The following is a 20,042-nucleotide window of genomic DNA, read 5'->3' as shown; positions in this document are numbered from 1 at the left end:
ATCTGGAGAGCCCAAAGGGCAACAAAAATGTGCATACCCTTTGATTCAGCAATACCACTACTGGGCCTGTATCTTGAAGAGATGATGAAAAAGGGTAAACATCACCTGTACAAAAATATTCATAGGGGCAGCTAGGTGGCGTAGTGGATAAAGCACCTGCCTTGGAGTCAGGAGTACCTGGGTTCAAATCTGGTCTCAGACACTTGAGAATTACCTAGCTGTGTGGCCTTGGGCAAGCCACTTAACCCCATTTGCCTTGAAAAAAAACCTAAAAAAATATTCATAGTAGTCCTGTTTGTGGTGGCAAAGAACTGGAAATCAAGTGAATGTCCTTCAGTTGGGGATGGCTTAGCAAACTGTGGTATATGTATGTCATGGAACACTATTGTTCTATCAGAAATCAAGAGGGACAGGAATTCAGGGAAGCCCGGAGGGATTTGCATGAACTGATGCTGAGAGAGATGAGCAGAACCAGAAAAACACTGTACACACTAACAGCAATAGGGGGGTGATGATCAATCTTCATAGACTCGCTCATTCCATCAGTGCAACAACCAGGGACAATTTTGGGCTGTCTGCAAAGGAGAATACCATCTGTATCCAGAGAAAGAACTGTGGAGTTTGAACAAAGACCGAGGACTATTACCTTTAATTTAGGAAAAAACTGATATCTTATTGTCTGATCTTGCTATCTCTTTTACTTTATGTTTCTTCCTTAAGGATATGATTTCTCTCTCATCACATTCAATTTGGATCAATGTATACCATGGAAACCATGTAAATACTAGCAAATTGCCTTCTGTGAAGGGTGAAGGGAGGAAAGTAAGATTAGGGGAAAAATTGTAAAAATCAAAATAAAGAAAATCTTTAATAAAGGAAAAATATCAACAGTCAGTAATCCCCACCCAAACAAATAGGCTTGGGATAAAGAGATGATTTCTATCTCTCAGACAAGCCCCAATTTCAATGACAGCAAAGAAAGTTTGCAGATTTGTGAATAAAGGAATACAGAATCGTTCTTCAATATTACTGTAAAACAAAAAAATGTGAACTCACATGTGTACAATGCATTTAGGTTGACAAAGTGTTTTTCTCACAATAAACACACACACACACACACACACACACACACACACACACAAAACCTGTGAGGTAGGTAGAGTCAGTATTATTATCCTTATTTTGTCAATGAGGAAACTAAGGCTTTAATAGAGATCAAGTGCCTTGCCTAAGAGCAGTTTGGTGCAATTCTACCAAAAGAGTATTGGACTTGGGAGTCAGAAGGACCTGCATTTAAATCCCAAATCACTTATGTCTGTATGACCCTGGGTAACTCACTTAGACTGAGTTTATGGAACTAATAAGAGTACCTACATTTCAGGTTACTTTGAAAATCAAATCAGATTTTTATATATATACATTCATGTATATGTATATATGTATATATAGTGCATTATAAGCCTAAAAGCACTATATAATTGTTAGCTATAATAATATTTATTAACTATTAAATTGTTATGATTATATAATTATGTGTAGGTTTATATGCCATATATATGGTTATATATATATGTATTTTATGATAACCATAAGATAATAAAGGGCAAAACATAAGTTCTTTTTTTAAATATATAAGTTAATCAAAACCCTCCATCACGTGACCTCAACTAATATATATATATATGTATATATATATATATGTATATATATATATATGTATATATGTATGTATAGTATGTGAATTACTTTGAACAAGCATTTTGATATGGTATCACTTTGTGGCAGCAATGGTCAAAACTGTGTGCTTCTTCCAGTACTAGGCTGACTTAAAAAATTTTTTTGACCGTGATAAGACCAGAGTAAGTTGGTTTTTCCCATTATTAGTTAAGTCTCTATCAGTTAAGAGTTAATTTCCTTTCATATGTATGTATGTATTAGTACTTTAAGAATAAATAATGTTATAATAAAACATGAAAAACTGGTAGCATTAAAAAAAAACAAACTTTAATGAATATCAGTGGCTATTAGTGTGGTGGAAGTTGACCTTTTAAAGGCTCATTCAAGCCCACAGTTAAACAGGATTGGTTGTCAAAAACCAAAGATAAGGCCCAAAACTGACAAACAACATACTTATTTTCATTTAAGGCTATAAACAAGACTAAATGGAGATGGAATACTGAAACATGAAATTCTACATAGCCCCATCACAGGCAATTGAAAAACCAATCTAAAATCAAAGAGAAACATGAATCAATAATCTGGGAACTCACTGGGTTTAAACTTGAGAGGATTGTGGGAAAATGTGGACTTGTTCCCCAACAAACACTCCTGTAAAACACTAAAAATATACTAGAAGGAATAATTAAAAACAAAAATAGTCAGCTATATATTCTTCTATCCAGGCCAAGACTACACAAAAAAGGTTTCCAGAATCTTGTGGAAGTGTGGAGCAGTGGTCAAATGGAGGGCAAAATGCAAAGCAGACCAGTCCCCCCAGCACATGATGAAACAAGCCCAATGACAAACAAAGTTGAGGGTTAGTCCAGGGCCTAATTCCCATGTGAGACAAGGAATAGAAACAGAGTAGCATTCTGGGATTCTACCCACAATCCAGAAAATGGGTATCTACCCCAATGTAGTCAGCCATGACCCAACCCAGTATCTAGGCAGCCTGAGCCAGAAGCCTAGGAGGGTCAAAGGCCAGATAATTCCTTCATATGATCAGTTCTATTTTTAGCTACTGACTTCTGGATCAAATTGGCTTTACTCACAGCATCCTGGAGTACAAGAGCAGAGTCTGACTCAGGCATAAGCCCCCAATATAGATAATAAGGTTATCAACAATGAGTAAGTATGGGGAAAAAGTCAAGCACAATGAAGTACCTTGGACTACGTCAAAGAGATAAACCAAGAAGAAAAGTGCAGGTTCACAAGAGCTCCAAAAACAGCCTCATGGAAAGCACTATTCTGGCTATAAGATCTATAAGAGTACCTGGAATAAAGGAAGCAAAATAGAAAAAATAGCTAGGGAAGAAAAAACAGATAGAGGCAAACCTTAATGAAGAATCAAGTTCCCTAAAATGTAGAATAGGTCAAAGAGAAAACAACTCCATGAGAAAAAAAATATTAAAACAAAATTAAAGGATTTTTAAAAAGCCAGGAGAAAGTTCAAGGCATATAATATCAAAAACAACTAGTCTAGAAAACAAGTCAAAGAGAGATCATCTAAGAATTATTACAGTACCTAAAATGCATTATCAAAAACAAAAGATTGAGTACCATATTTCAAGAAATCATATATGAGGGGGCGGCTAGGTGGTGCACTGGGGGGGCTAGATGGTGCAGTGGATAAAGCACCAGCCCTGGAGTCAGGAATACCTGGGTTCAAATCCAGTCTCAGACACTTAATAACTACCTAGCTGTGTGGCCTTGGGCAAGCCACTTAACCCCATTTGCCTTGCAAAAACCTAAAAAAAAAACTGAAATCATATATGAGAACTTTCCAAGTCTCTTAGAACCAAAAGGACAAGGGAATGTAAAATGAACCCACTAGTCAATCTCCTGAAAAAAACAAATATGAAAACACTCAGAAATGTCACAGAATTATAAGGTCAAACTTCAAGCAACCAGCAAAAAAAAAAAAAGATTTCAAATATAGGAGGCGATAGCAAGGGGGAAAGAGAAAATTAAAAGGGATGACAGGATAGGTGAGGTAATAGTCATAAATGGGGGGGGAGAAAGAGAGAGGGAAATGGAGAGGGAGAGGGAGGGAGGAAAGAGAGAAAGAGAAAGGAAAAAGGTAGGGAGGGAAAGAAGGAAAGGAAGAGGAGAAAAAAGAGAGAAAGCAAAAAAGGGAGGGAGGGAGGGAGGAAAGAAAGGAAGACAAGAAGGGAAATAGCTGAAAACTTGTATTGGGGGCAGGGTAAGAGAATGGAAATCATTTCTAGATGACAAGTACTAAGCAAACTTTTCCCTCATCACTTTCTTCGTTGTAGAGAGAAAAAAGTACAAGAGGACAGGATGGAGGGAGATACACAAATAACAATCATAAGCATGAAAGTAAGTTGTAAGAATTAATGTAGAAAATGTAAAAGGATAGCAAAATAGATTAGAAACCAGAAACAAACAAAACAAAATTTCAAAAAAATTAAAATGTGGGATAAAAAAAAAGAATCTTTTATGCTTCAGATGAACTCAAAAAGCCAGGGTCGCAATCACAATTTCAGAAACAGCTACAGTAATAATAGACAAAATAAAAAGCAGGGAAACTACATCAACAAATCAATATCGATATTTAATACATATGCACCAAATGCTGTAGCATATAAATACTAAAGTGAAAAGTTAATCTATTTGCAGAGAGAGAGAGAATAAAAAGAGAGGGGAACCTCGATGTTCCCCTTGTATACTTAAACAAATCTAACAAAAAAGATAAAAGAAAGAAATTAAGGATCTGAAAAAAAGTTTAGAAAAATTAGAGATGATATCTCTGTGATAATGAATGAAAGGGAACAAGGGTCTACATTTTGTGATAGGAAATAGCATCCATATCCAGAGATGGTACTATGGAATTTAAATGCAGACCAAAGCTTACTATCTTCAATTTTTAGAAGTAGTCTTATGTATTATGTTGTTTTTTGTCTCTGTTTTCTTTTTTCATCTGGATTTGATTCTTCTTTCACAACATGATTAATATGGATCTAGGTTTAGCAGGGTTATACATGTATGGCCTATGTTAGATTGCTTTCTGGCCAGAGGAGGGCGGGGAGGACAGGAGATAGAGAGAAAAATGTAAAACTCAAAACCTTGCAAAAAATGATTGGTGAAAGCTACCATTGCATGTTATTGGAAAAAACAAATAAAAAATATTTAATAAGAAAAGAGGAAATTAAAAGATAAAAAAGAAAGGGTCTACATATTTTTTAACCATAGATGGCACTAAAATTGATCATTACGTATAATAATCTCAGAAATAAATGCAGAAAGCCAGAAATAATAAACACCTTCAAATAAGGCAATAAAAAAGTCCAAAAAATGAACTTTCAGTCAAGAATTAAAAATTAATTGAAGATTAAATAATTTAATCCTAAAGAATGCATAAATCAAGGAACAAATCATAGAAACAATAGAAAAAAATTACAACAATGAGAGAACATACAAAAATTTAATAAATGAGTTCTTAGGAGAAAATGTATATCTTTAAATATTTTCGTTTTAGGTTTTGTTTTGTTTTGTTTTTCAAGGCAAACGGGGTTAAGCAGCTTGCCCAAGGCCATACAGCTAGGCAATTAAGTGTCTGAGACCAGATTTGAACCTAGGTCTTCCTGACTCCAGTGCCGGTGCTCTATCCACTGCACCACCTAGCTGCCCCTCATCTTTAAATATTTTCAACCATAAAATGGAGAAAGAACATAACAGTAAATTTTGCATGAAGGCAATAAATTTTTGAAAAACAATAAATAAAAAACCCTACACCTAAGTAGAAATCCTGAAAAGTAGGGAAAAGATTAACAAAATTGAAAGCAAAAAAAATCATAAATAAAACTAGGAGCTCTTTTATAAAAAAGATAACTAATTAGCTAGTTTGAGTTTGAGAAAATCATATTGGGGCAGCTATAGGTGGCACAGTGAATAGAGCACTGGCCCTGGAGTCAGGAGGACCTGAGTTCAAATCCGACCTCAGACACTTAATAATTTGGGCTGTGAATCTCCAATCTTTATAAGGGCTATAATTACATAACAGTAATAACTATAATAATAAAATTTAAAATAAATTGCCAAATACTCACAATCTCCAAATTGCATGGAACGCACACACAACAATCTTCCAAGTAGAGGTACCTGGCTGAAAAGTTAAAAACCCTATGGAAGCAGGATGAAGTTTACAACTCATTCCCATTATCCTGTGTCCTACTGAAGCTAAACTGAATGAAGATGCTTTCAGTGAATCAACTGAGCATGAGCTAAAATCTAAATGTTTTGCTTCAACCACAAAAAGAAGTTATTTTATCCACTTGTACAATAGTCAAAAGAATATTGAATATAAAGGAAAGATATCAGGATACTTAACTGTGCCAGGATCATTTCTACTTGAACCTAAATGATAAAGATGTGACTAAGAAAACAATCACAATAATTCATATCTACAAAGTATTTTTCAATTCACAAGTTTCTTCATCACCAAACTAATGAGCTCCATAGTACAAAAATTATTATCCACATTTGACATGTAAGTAAACTGAGACCCAAGGAGGGGAAGTAACTTATACAATCATACATCTAGGAGATGGTAAACCCTGGATCTTCTAATGACAAATCCAGGGCTCTTTACACTGTACAACATATCCTTTCCAAGGTTTTCTGTATTAAAATGCTAATATGTAAGATCAATATCTCATTTTGTTCCTCCAGTTAATTGAATCTCCTTCGCAGAGGAAGTTATAAATATGATGAAACTGCCTAAAAATAATGACACCAAAAGCCAAATTATAGTAATCCCTCATAGAGCTACAGTGTCTAGAACTTTAATGTTACAAAGTGTGTCACAATTCTTGTTTCACCAGACCTAGCAACAGCCCATCAAGGTAGGCAGAGCAGGAGTTAATAAACTGATTTTACAGATGAGACCCAGAGAGGGAAAGTAATTTGAGTATATTAAAAAGGGCTGGGAATGAAAAAAGACAGACAGATCATGGAAAATAAGGGGAGAATAAAACAGAGAGACAACAGAGACAGAGAAAAAGGGAAAAAGAGAAGGAGAGAGAGAGAACGGGGGACTACTAGGAATTTGCTGGGGGAGGAGGCAGAGGAAAGCTGAAGAGAGAGGCAAAGAGAAGAGATTACTGTTGATGGGAGGGCAGAGGAGAGCAGCAGAGGAAATGTATTACTGAGGGTAGGAGAAAAATAGACACAGTTGGGAGAGATTACTGGAGGAAGAGTTCAAGGGAAAATGAAGAATAAACTTTGCCATTTTTAATAAGCATCTTTATCAACTTTTAATAGGAAAATGTCCTGTTTCTGTAATCACTCCTTTTACATGATTTGGCATTGAGTTCACAAGAGATAAACACATTCTTTAATTCTTCATCATTAAACCACACATCATGATGGATATCAAGAGTAACACTGATGAACAAATCATTTTTCAAAGTCTTCCTTGAATGCAGTAGATGAGTTTTCAGTTTTGAGCTTTTTAATATTAATTTTATTCTGAACTTAACATCAAATACAATGAACATTGCTGATAGAAAAGGTTAAGAATGAAAAGAGACAGACAGACAGACAGATCATGGAAAATAAGGGGAGAGGAAGACAGAGAGATAGATTAGACAGATGAGACAGACAGATAAGACATATGTATATGTCTACACACACACACACATATACATATACATATATATATATGGATTTTTTGTGTCCACCCTGTGATAGATCATTCCAAGCTGGTAGTGGTCTGATCAGCCACAGTTGGACACACTGTCATTTGTCTCAAACATAGTGATGTCATTTTAGTCTTCTTCAATAACAAAGGATAAAAATCAACCAACCAAAAAATACATCTAATAGATCTAAGGTGCATTTAATTTTGCATTTTTCTAATTACTGGTGATTTGGAGCATTCTGTATGACTTTATATGGTTTGATTTCATCCTGTGGAAATGTACTATTCCTATTTTGACCATTTATCTGTTGAACAAAGGCAGTTGGTTTTACAAAAGAATTAGATCCTTATAATCTTGTTAATGAGGACTTTATCAGAGATGCCTACTGTAAATTAGCCCCCCCAATTTCCTGTTTCCTTTCTAATTTTAATTGCATTAGCTTTATGCAAAAACTTTAAATATTTATATTTATAGTAGATATATATTATATATATGTCTATTTATAGTAGAAAAGATAGGGGAGGCTTAAACATTAAAAGTACACGTTTATATTATGCAAAACTTGCTTTTCTTTTTAGGTATATAATAAAATCAACTTGTAGCTTTCTAAGCCTTGTCTGACCTTGTTTCTGGCCTTCTTTCGTTTCTTTTCCCTTCTTTAAAAAAAGATGCCATTATTTTTACTTTCATTTGATGTCTTTCTCTGTGTCTCTCAATCTCTATCTCTCTGTCTCTACTCTTCTTTCTTCCCTCCTTCCTTTCTCTTCCTTTTTTGCTAACCTTTCCCTAATCTCCCATATCCTAGCACATACTCCCATTAAAAAACAAACACCAAAACCAAGCCCTTGTAAAAAATATTCATTGTCAGGCAAAATAAATTCACTATTGGTTTATTCAAAAACGTTTGTCTGAGTATACCCTCTATAAAATTGCTTACCTTCTCAATAAGGGGACTATGGAGGGACAGAGAGAATTTTGAATTTTAATGCTAAAAATTGTTTTGCATGTAATTAGGGGAAAGAAAATATTGAATTTTTAAAAAATATGTCTTATTCGGAATTTTGAGTATTCCACCTCTCTGTCAAGAGAAAAATAGGCATTATCATCTGTCCTCTTCAACAATGATTGATCACTGCATTGATCAGAGTTTACAAGTCTTTCAAAGATTGTTTTTTTCTTTATAACATTGTTATTGTATAAATTGTTCTCCTGATTCTGCCCATTTCCCTATAAGTCAATTGAAACAGGTCTTTCCAAATTGCTCTGAAACCATCCATTTCATCATATTTTATGGTACAATAAGCCTCCATTACAATTATATGCCAAAACGTCTTTCCCCCAATGGTTGAGCATCCTTTTAGTTTCCAGTTCTTTTCTACTGCAAATAACAACATGCTATAAGTGTTTTTGTGTAAATGGGTTTTTCCTTCTTTCTTTGATGAAAATTCTTTAGATGTATAAGCCTAATAGTGGTTTAGCTGTGTAAAAGACTTTGCAGTTTAGTGATTTAGTATGCATCGGTCCAAATTGCTTTTTTAGAATGGTGGACCAATTCAACAGCTCCACCAACAATTAGCATATTAGTATGCCTATTTTCCTGAAGTCCCTGTAACAACTGGAATTGTACCATTTATCATCTTTATCAATCGGATGGATGTGAATTTGAACCTCAGAATTCCTTTAATTTGATTATTGAATAGAGCTTACACTGATAGCTTAGCATTCTGCCTCTGAAAATTACCTGTTCATAGTGAATAAAGCACTGGCCCTGGTGTCAGAAAGATCTGAGTTCAAATATTGCTTTAATAGCTGTAAAACCCTGGGAAGTCAACAAATTAATAAACATTTATTAAGCAACCACATTTTCCAGGCACTCGACCTTTCCCAACACATTTCTACATCTCTAAAATAAGGATAATAATATATCACCTACCTCCCAGGATTGCAGTGAGGATCAACTGAGGTCATATTTATAAAGTATTGTGCAAACCTTAAAGCACTATAGAAATATTAGCTATTATTATTATTATTATTCACATCCTTCGACCATTTTGCTATAAAGGAATGGCTCTTATTCTCGCAAATTTGAATAAGTTCCTTATGATTATGGATGTGAGGTCATTACTATAGAAATTTGCTGCAAAGTTTTATCATCCAGGTAGTTGTTTCTCTTCTACTTTTAACTATGTTTTCTTTATACAAAAACTTTCAAATTTTGGATAATCAACACTGTACATTTTATTTTTATGATTCTCTCTATCCTTTGGTCTTGATCAGAAAGATGACTTCTTCCTTATTCCTTTCATTTGTTTACCTCTAGACTTGTTAATATCTATCTATATCATGTATCCTCTTGGAGGTAATCTTCAGATAGAGTATTTGGTGTTGGTTTAAATTCAATTTCTACCAGACTTCTTTCCAGTTTTCCCAGAAGACTTTGTCCAAGAGTAAGTCCTTAGCCCAGTAATTGGTATCTTTGAACTTATCAAACTGTGTCTCAAATCTATTTCATTAATCAATCTCTTTATTTTTTATACTGGTATACAGTACCAAATTGCTTTGATGATTTTTGCTTTGGAGCAGTTTGGGATATGTATTCATACATTTTCTACATTATCTCTGACATACTATCTGACATATATCTGACATACTATCTTAAGCTCTAGATTTGTCAGTCTTATTACCTCAATAAAATTGTAAGTATCTGAAAGATGGGGACAAAACCTACTGCTTTTGTGACTTTCACATAGAACTGAGGATAATTCTAGACACAAAAGAGTCAATTAATAAATATTTATTTACTGGAATTAGTGTCATAGACTTAGAGCTGGAAAAAGATTATAGACATCATCCAGTTCAACTTCATTTGACAGAGAAGGAAACTGAGGTGCCAAGAAGTGAAATGATTTGTCCAAGGTCTCACAGTGTCCATCAGGATTCAAATGTAGTTCTTCTGATTCCAAATTCTACTCTTTCCATTCCACTACAATGCTTTTTTCTCCCAAATTATTTATTTTTAGTTTTTTCAGGGAAATGGGGTTAAATGACTTGCCCAAGGTCATACAGCTAGGTAATTATGAAGTGTCTGAGGCCAGATTTGAACTCAGGCACTCCTGACTCCAGGGACAGTGCTCTATCCACTGCGCCACCTAGCTGCCCCCTCTCCCAAGTTATTTTGCAGTTATGTCCACAACCTTGCTACACAGGCCATGAAAACCATAGGATCTGTTCCCTTGATGAAATCTCTTCTATATCATTCTTACTTAGCAGGTATCCATTGGAACACTTCAACCTCCATTTGAACACTTTATCTGTAAATTGAGGGTCTTAAACTTGATGGTCTCTGAGCTTCCTTCCAACTCAAAAACCTATGATCCTATGATTCTATGAGTGTCATGATGTGAAGGCTACAACCTCATGAGGCAGACTATTTGCTGGAACAGAAATTTTGTCTTCCTGTAATTTCCCAAACTGTGCAAGAGTTTTGAATTAAAACTGGTCCCTTATTTCCTATCCAACCAAGCTCTCTACAGAGGTAAATAAGAGTTGTTTTTCGTTTGTTTTGGGGGGTTTGTTTTTTTTTTTACGTAAATCACATTTAGCTTACAAGTAGAAGGAGGAATAAAAATGAATGTCAAATGGATCTCATGAGTCATAGTTTTTCAGTGGGATAAAAAGCAACTCTGCCTCAAAAATCAATTCAATTAATTCTATTATATGCCATGTAAATGGGCTTTTAAAGATGAATAAAGACAGTTACATGTAATTGTCTAAAAATACATAAAAATATAAATTATTATTTGCTTTTCTAGGTACAGGCCTGGTTGGAAGAAGACATTTAAATGGAAAATAAAGCATGAATGCAATATGTTAAGAGAGAAAAAAACAAAGCAAGAATGCTAGTTGTGCATGAATTAGAAATTAGTCGAAGCAAAATATATGAATAGACATTCTATTATAATTAAAAGCTTTGTCCACAGAGGCAAGGGTAGTAATTTAGAAAGAATACTGGACTGGATGTTGGACAATGTGGACTCAACATGGAATAAGTGGTCATGAGAAAGGAAACATTTTCAAAGGAAGAATTGCAAACTCTAAAAAAGAAATATGTTAAAACCCCAAAACCACTAATAAGAAATGTACAAATTAGGATGCCTCTGATGCTTCCCCTCATACCTTGTAAACTGGCAAAGATGACAAAAAACAGGAACAGCCAGTATTGAAGGAACTGAGGGAAGACAGTCGATTACTATATTGTTGATGGAGCTGGTATGAATTTTGATTGGAAATTATTCAAGAAAAAAGCACTAAACTGTCAGTATCTTCAGACCCAATGGCTGCACTCATACCCCAAAGAAGACAAAGACAGAAACAAAGTTATAATATAAATCAAAATATTCATAGCAGTGCTTTGGAGCAAGAAGGAACAACAATAATATAGGTCTGCACTCATCGAGTGGAGGAAAGATGGCATATGGATGTAATAGAATATTACTATGGTGTAATAAGAAATGATGGATATGAGGAGTCAGAGATATATGGGGAAATTTGTAAAAACTGACTGATGCAGAGTGAAATAACCTCAACTGAGAGAAAAATGCATTCACTCGAGGGAGTTGAACTCCAAGTAATGGAAAATCTAATGACAGGCTCAGAGAAGAGATAATGAAAAATACGTTCCCTTATGAGAGAGAGGTGGGGAACTACTAGGCCAGAATATGGTATATACTGTCAGAGCTCATATCCATTCTTATCAGTTGTTTGGGTTAAATTGTTTTCCTTTGTTGTAAGGGACAGTTCTCTCTGGAGAAGGTGGGTAGGAGGTGATGATGATAAGAAGAAAAAAAGTCACCAATAAGCTATCTTTTTTGAGAAAACTTGGCTCCATTTTTCATTCCAATGATTAATAGCTATGGGACCTTATCCTTTGTGGATTGCAGTTTCATCAGCTGTAAAAAGAGAATAATATCATCTGTCTTAACTCCCTTAAAGACTTTTAGGAAGCTCACATGAGATCAGGTAAATAATCTGTAAAATTCTAACCACAGTTAATAGATTATTATTATTGATTGTGGTAATAATAATAATAATTAATATTTATAGAGTGCCTAATATGCACCAGCCACTACACTAAAGGCTTTACAATTATTACCTTGATGCATCCTCCCAACAACCCTGGGAGTTAGGTGCTATTATTATCCACATTTTACAGATGGGGAAAATAAGGCACATAGAAGCTTCGTGATTTGCCCAGGATCGTGCAGCTAGTAAGTATTTGAGGTCTGATTTTAACTCAGTTCTTCCTAACTCCAGACCTGGTTCTCTATACACTGCAATACTTAGCTGGCAGTGGTGGTGGTTAAAACAACTTCAACTGTAAAATGGGAGTAATAATAGTTCCTACCACTCCAAGTTGTGTTGAAGATCAAATGGGATAACGTGTGGAAAAGAAGGAGAAGGAGGCAGAGGAAAAGGAGGGGAAGAGAAGACAAAGCAGATGAGGATGAAAAAGAAGAATTTATATTGTATCTAAAATTGAAATAGCACCTTAAAAGTATTAGTTCAAGTCAGGAGTACCTGAGTTCAAATCTGGCCTCAGACACTTAATAATTACCTAGCCGTGTGGCTTTGGGCAAGCCACCTAACCCCATTGCCTTGCAAACCCCCCCCCCCGCTAAATTAATTAATTAATTGATTAATTAATTAATTTAAAAATTTGTTAACTGTTTGGGTGGCTAGGTGGCACAGTGGATAAAGCACCAGCCCTGGAGTCAGGAGTACCTGGGTTCAAATACCGCTCTCAGACACTTAATAATTACCCAGCTGTGTGGCCTTGGGCAAGCCACTTCACCCCATTGCCTTGCAAAAAAAAAAGTTTTAGTTCATTTGATCATCACAAGAATCCTGGGAGGTAGATATTATTATTATTATCCTCATTTTACAGATGAGGAAACTGAGGTTAAGTGCCTTGTCTAGGGGCACACAGCTAAAAAGTATCTAAAGATAGATCTGAACTAAGGTCTTCCTGATTCTAAGTTTAGTGCCCTATCCACTGTGCCATCTAGCGACTCCAAGCTTAAAGTGCTATCTGGTTAACAACATTGTCATCGTCATCATCATCACCATTCCAGGTTAGAGGCTTTTTGGACCCAAACTAATGTGGTGGTTGTATAAGTGGCAAGAGAAATGTATGAGAGATGTTGTGAAGGTAGAAATGATAAGATCTGGCCAAAGGTTGGGTATATGGAGTGAGTGAGAGTGAGGATCATGAATGTCACCAAGGTTTCATACTTGGATAACTGGGAGTTCAGGATGAAAGGCAGGTTTTTTGAAAAAAGATAAGTCTTGTTTGGGATACTTTAAGTTTGAGATATATACCAGACATCCACTTTGATATGTGCAGAATAGAGTAGCTCAAGAGATAGACTATAGATAAGATGTGTCCAACCCACAGCCCACAGACCACATGCAACCATCAAAGTCCATTCATGTGGCATTATTACATTTTATTCTTACACTTATTGGTAATATAGACTACACTGTAGCCATAAATAAATATTACATTCTATATGTGGCCCTTTGTTGTATGATGTGATCCAGGAGAGCTAAAAGACAGGACACACCTATGCGATATTACAGATGAGAGAGGAAGGCCCAGAACAAAGCCTTGGAGGACAGCCATTGTTGGCAAGCATGACATAGATGAAGAATCAACGAAGGGGATGAGAAGGAGCAGTCAGAAAGGCGGAGGAGGACCAGAAAAGCATAATGTCATAGAATCTAACGGAGAAGAGAATATTTAGGAGGAGAGGGTGGTCAATGGCATCAAAAACTGCAGAGAAGCCAAGAAGAATGAGGATGAAGAAAAAGGCCATTAGATGACCATTGGGAAATCATAGGTAACTTTTGGAAAGGACTGGGTCAAGGTCAATTAAGCCAGTGATACTAACTCTAGAACATTTATTGAGGTAAAAGACAGTCCCTACTCTTATTATACCCAGAGTCTAATGGGGGAGACAAAACTAAATAATTATGCGCTGACAAGATATCAATAGGATAAATTGGAGATGGTTAATGGAGGAAAGGGACTAATAGTAAGGGAGATTCTCAAGGTGTTTAGTCAAGAAGATGACAGGTAGCATGGGTGATAATGATAGAAGATTCTATATCACTGACCTACTTGGTGACTTTAGGAAAAACATCATTTTAACCTTTTTTCAGTTTCAACAAACTCAGCTATACACTCACAGAAGCACTGTCAGAATGGGTAGTATGTGAGTTTATATACATAAACCATGTTACAGCAAAGAAACAAAGACAGATGAGTTGAAAAGATGCTAAAGCAGTAGCTGTTATCCATAACCCTGATGAGGACACCACTCTCCCATGATGAGGCTACCTAAACATGAAATCTTAGGTAAGTGTGACTTCCTGGCTACTGTTTGAATCTCGGGGTTCATGAAAGTGAAGAGAATTTGAGGGGAGCTCTCATTATGGTATAGCCCTGAGGTTGGAAGGATCTGGTGTTTGCTCTCATTTTCTCTTTATATCCATGTTTTCTTGTGTCCTAGACATATGTGGAAAAGCTTTGTGTGTCAGACCATGCTGTGAACTGTCCAAGATATCAACCCATGCTGGGTCACAAAGTAAAAGACAATTTTGTCTTTGACAATGACTTCTGAGCTCTTTGCTATTGCTTTGGATGCATCAGAGACAGATGTAGAAGGACCCTTGCAGTAAGAGATCTAGGTTCCCTAACATAATGCTTGAAAAATGCAGTAGGGTCATATAGCAAGATTGCAAAAATTCTTTCAAAGAACTGTTTACTTGGGGGAAATCACCAATTCTTAAAGTAATGATATTAACTGATCTGTATGGCACTTTAGAGTTTGCAAAGCATTTTATATCCATGATCTCATTTAAGCCTCACAAAAACTTTGTGAGGCAGTTATTATAGGTATTATTATTATCCCCATTTTACAGATGAGAAGACTGAGGTTCACTGAAGCTAAGTAATAGCTGACCCTGTAGTCAGGAAAACCTGAGTTCAAAATCCAGTCTCAGACACTTGACACTTACTAGCTGTATGTATGACCCTGGACAAGTCATTTAACCCCAGTTCCACACCCCCCCCAAAAAAAGAATTGTTAGGGCAGCTAGGTGGTGTAGTGGATAAAGCACCGGCCCTGAAGTCAGGAGTGCCTGGGTTCAAATCCGGTCTCAGACACTTAATAATTACCTAGCTGTGTGGCCTTGGGCAAGCCACTTAACCCTGTTTGCCTTGCAAAAAAAAAAAAAAAAAAAAAGAATTGTTAGGCGGAGGATTCAAGTTCAGCTCTTCCAGACTCCAAGCTTGGCAGCCCATCTCAATAAGTATTTCCAGAATGGAAGAAAATTTCAAATACAATAAAAATATACTTCACAAAGCCCAACTGGGAGGCAGCAGTACAGTAGAAAGACTGTCAGATTTGGAGTCAATGGACCTAGTTTCAAATTCTAACCCTGTCATCAATTATGCATGACCTTAAGCAGTTCAATTAGCAACTTTATTTTTTTTTTGGTTTTTTGAGGGCAATGGGGTTAAGTGGCTTGCCCAAGGTCACACAGCTAGGTAATTATTAAGTGTCTGAGGCTGGATTTGACCCCAGGTCCTCCTAACTCCAGGGAAGGTTCTCTATCCACTGAGCCACCTAGCTGCCCTTCACTTAGTATCTCTGGGCTTCAGAGAGAGAAATGATAAACTATGAGTACAGATCAACATCAGCTATTTTTTTTATTTTTTGTTTTCTTTTTCGACATGGCTAATAAAGAAATATATTGTACATGACTTTCCATATAATCAAATCATACTGCCTACCTTCATAAGGAGTGTGAGAAGAGTGGGAGAAAGAAAATTTAGAACTCAAAATTTTAAAAAATGAATGTTAACAAATTATTTAAAATATAACATGGAAATATTTAACAAAATTTTATATATATATATATATATATATATATATATATATATATATATACATATATTTAAATGACAAGAGGCTCTCCAAGGTCCCTTCCAGGTCTGACATTTGAGATTCTAGCATATTAAGAACTGGACATAAGAAGCACTTTAGGATAATGTCATGGACTCACCAGGTGAAGTAAATAAAAGACCCTCAGTTAAGATTTCTAAGGCAAGAAAATGCTAATTTTTTCTCAAAGGATAATCTGTTTCAATGGTGACTCATTGCCCTTTGCCTGGCATGATTTTGATGATATGAAGGAAAAGAAAAGGTCACCATTTAGATCAATATTATCTTCCAGTAAAAGCAGAGGTGAGTCACCCAGTGAAAATAACACTTAACTGTAGCTCCCATTTTTGTTGTATGTTCTCTCCTACTCTACACTCCACAACCACCTCTAGCTGTGGAGCTTGGCATTCAACAGAGCCAACTTCTGGATGTCAGCATATGGTTGCCCTTTCATCATGGCAAAGAAATGCTGAAATTTTCACATTTGAATTATTAAATTTATTTGCAGAATCTGTCACCCTTGCCCCAAGTCCTACCCATGAGTTCAGAAGAAGCACTTGATGAGAATAGCGTAGAGAAGAAATGTTTGGATAACAGTTCCTGTGAAAAGATCCAAGTGTTTCAGTGGGCTGCAAGCTCTATGGTAGTTAACAGAATGACATGACACCCATTAAAAACTAACATGATTTGAAGCTACATTAAGTATACTGCCTATGCCTAATGATCTAATAGCCCCACTGTATTTTCTTCTGGACAAGCCATACTGGAAATATTGGGTCTGGTTCTAATGTCACATGCATGGAGGGTATGCAGAGGAGGCTTGTTTCAGTTATTGAATCTAGAATGATCCATAATGGTGATGTGACTTAAGACCATACATCTAAGAACTGGTTGAAATAACTGAGGGATATATAGATCAGGGATATATAGATCAGGATATATAGATCAGATCTGTCTTCGAATAATTGAAACTGCCATATGAGAGAGAGTTTTGACTTGTTCTTCTTGGACCCAGAGGGCAGAACTAGGAATAATAAATGAAAATTGCAAAAAGGCAGATTTAGGCTTGACATAGGTAATAACTTCCTAACAAATAGAACTGTCCTTGTGTGAATTGGATTGACTTGGGAGATAGCAAGATTGAACCACCACTGCACCCCCCATTTCTTACTCTTTTCAAAATGTGGAGTGCTGGGGCAAAGATAACAGAGTGGGGAGAAATCCGGGTAATTAATTGACTCTGAAGGCTGGTGAATCTCTTGATAATAAAGGTTTCACTACTTCAATATATACTTCAAAATAATCAAACTCCATTTCTTTTCCCTTTTTTGGAGGCAATCAGGGTTAAGCTATTTATCCAGGGTCACACAACTAGGAAGTGTTTGAAGTCATATGTGAACCCAAGTCCTCCTGACTCCATTTCTTTGTAAAGTTCAGACTTTTCTCTAATTCTCACTAGGTAGACCTTAGCCCTCTTCCTACTGGTGCACTGTTTAGCCTGAAATGTCAGCTAGACAAGAATCCATATATCCCCTGAGGTACACATCTGCTTGGTCCCTGAGAGCAAACTAGGACCAGTGGGTTAGAAATTACAGATAGACCCATTTAAAGTCAATATAAAGAAGAGCTTCTATTAACAGTTGCAGTTTACCAAAAGTGGAACAGTAGTTCCTCTTCTTCACTGGATCTCTTCAAGCTAAGTCTCAATGACCAATTGTTGGTGATCATTTTAAAGAAAAAAAACAGATTTTTATTGATATATTTTATTTTTGCACAGAGCCTAGATTTCTCCCTGTATTCTTTTCCCTATCATCCCCCAGAGAGCCATCTCTTATAACAAAGATTCAAAAAAAAAGAAGAGAAACATTTTCAGCAAAATTGACAATGCATCAGAAAAAACTCACATCATATGCAATGTTTCAAATCTGTGGACTTACCCTGCCCCCAAACACACACACACACACACACACACACACACACACACACATGCACACAGACCTCTGCAAGGGAGTAGGGGGAAGCAACTTCTCATCTCTCTTATTTGGAACCATTGTAATTCTTTGTAAATTTGCAATACTTTTTATTGTTTTGTGATTATAATTTCATCCATTTTATATTATTATAGTTATTGTGTTTATTGTTTTCCTGGATCTGCTTACTTCACTCTGCATCAGTTCATCTAAGTTGTTCCATACTTCTCTGTATGCATCATGTTGATTGTATCTTACAAAACAGAAAAATTCCATTATATTCATGTGACATAGTTTATTTAACCATTCCCCAATTGATGAGTATCTGCTTTGTTTTTAATTCTTTGTTATTACAAGAAGTTCTGCTATATAATATGATGTATCTGGAGCATTTTTTTTATTTTAGTCAATATCTTCTTTGGGGTATACACCTAGCAGTGGAATCTCTGGGGCTAAGAACATTTTAAGGACATTTTAGCCATTGTTTGCAGGATTCCAAACAGTGTTCCAGAATGATTATACTAATTTACAGTTCTACCAACAATATAATGATGTATCTATCGTTTCACACCCCCTTCAACACTGATTATTGGCATTTTGCCATCTTTGCCAATTTTCTAGGTATGAAGTAAAACCCCAAAGTCATTTTGAATTGTATATCTATTTTTATTAGTAACTGAGAATATTATTATTGCTAATTATTTACAATTCTTTTTAATTATTGTTGATATCTTGACTACTATTGGGGAATGATTTTTGAGTCTTAAACATAATTGTCTCTATATCTTGGATATCAAACTTTTCCCAGAGATACAAAGATGTTTTCCTCCAATCAGTGCTTCCTTCTCTATTTTTCCTGAATCTTATTAATTTTGTTTGTGGAAAAAGCTTTTTTATTTTCATGTAATAAAAACTATCTATTTTATCTTTTGTAATTGTTTTTCTCCTTTGTATGGTTAAAAGTTCATCTACTGACCAGTGGAATAAACTAGGTGCAATAGCAGGAAACAATTATAGTAATCTGCTGTTTGATAAACCCAAAGAGTCCAGCTATTGGGATAAAAAAAACTCTCTCTTTGATAAAAACCTGCTAGGAAAATTGAAAGTTAGTTTGGAAGAAATTTAGATTGGACCAACACCTCACACCCTATATCAAAATTAAGATCCAAATGGATATAGGATCTAGACATAAAAAAAAATACTATAAGCAAATTAGAAGAGCAAGGACAAGGAAGAGATGGAGAACATCACTAAAAACAAACTAGATGATTTCGATTACATTAAATTAAAAAGGTTTTGCACAGATAAAACCACTGTAACCAAGATCAAAAGAAATGTAGTAAACTAGGAAACAATCTTTACAACTAATTTTTCTGACAAAGGACTCATTTATAAAATATACAAAGAAGTGAATCACACTTTTTAAAAAAGCCATTCCCCAATTGGCAAATGGTCAAAGGATATGCAAAGGCAATTTACAGATGAGGAGATCAAAGCAATTCATAGTCATATGAAAAATTGCTCTAAATCATTACTTATTAGAGAAATGCAAATTAAAGCTTCTCTGAGGTACCACCTCACACCTCTCAGACTGGCTAATATGACCAGAAAGGATAACGATCATTGTTGGAAGGGATGTAGGAAATCTAGAACACTATTACATTGTTGGTGGAGCTGTGAAC

This window comes from Macrotis lagotis, chromosome X (genome assembly GCF_037893015.1).
Source record: "Macrotis lagotis isolate mMagLag1 chromosome X, bilby.v1.9.chrom.fasta, whole genome shotgun sequence".
NCBI classification, from domain to species: Eukaryota; Metazoa; Chordata; class Mammalia; order Peramelemorphia; family Peramelidae; genus Macrotis; species Macrotis lagotis.
The sequence above is the reverse complement of the archived record's forward strand: the minus strand, read 5'-3'. Positions refer to the sequence as shown.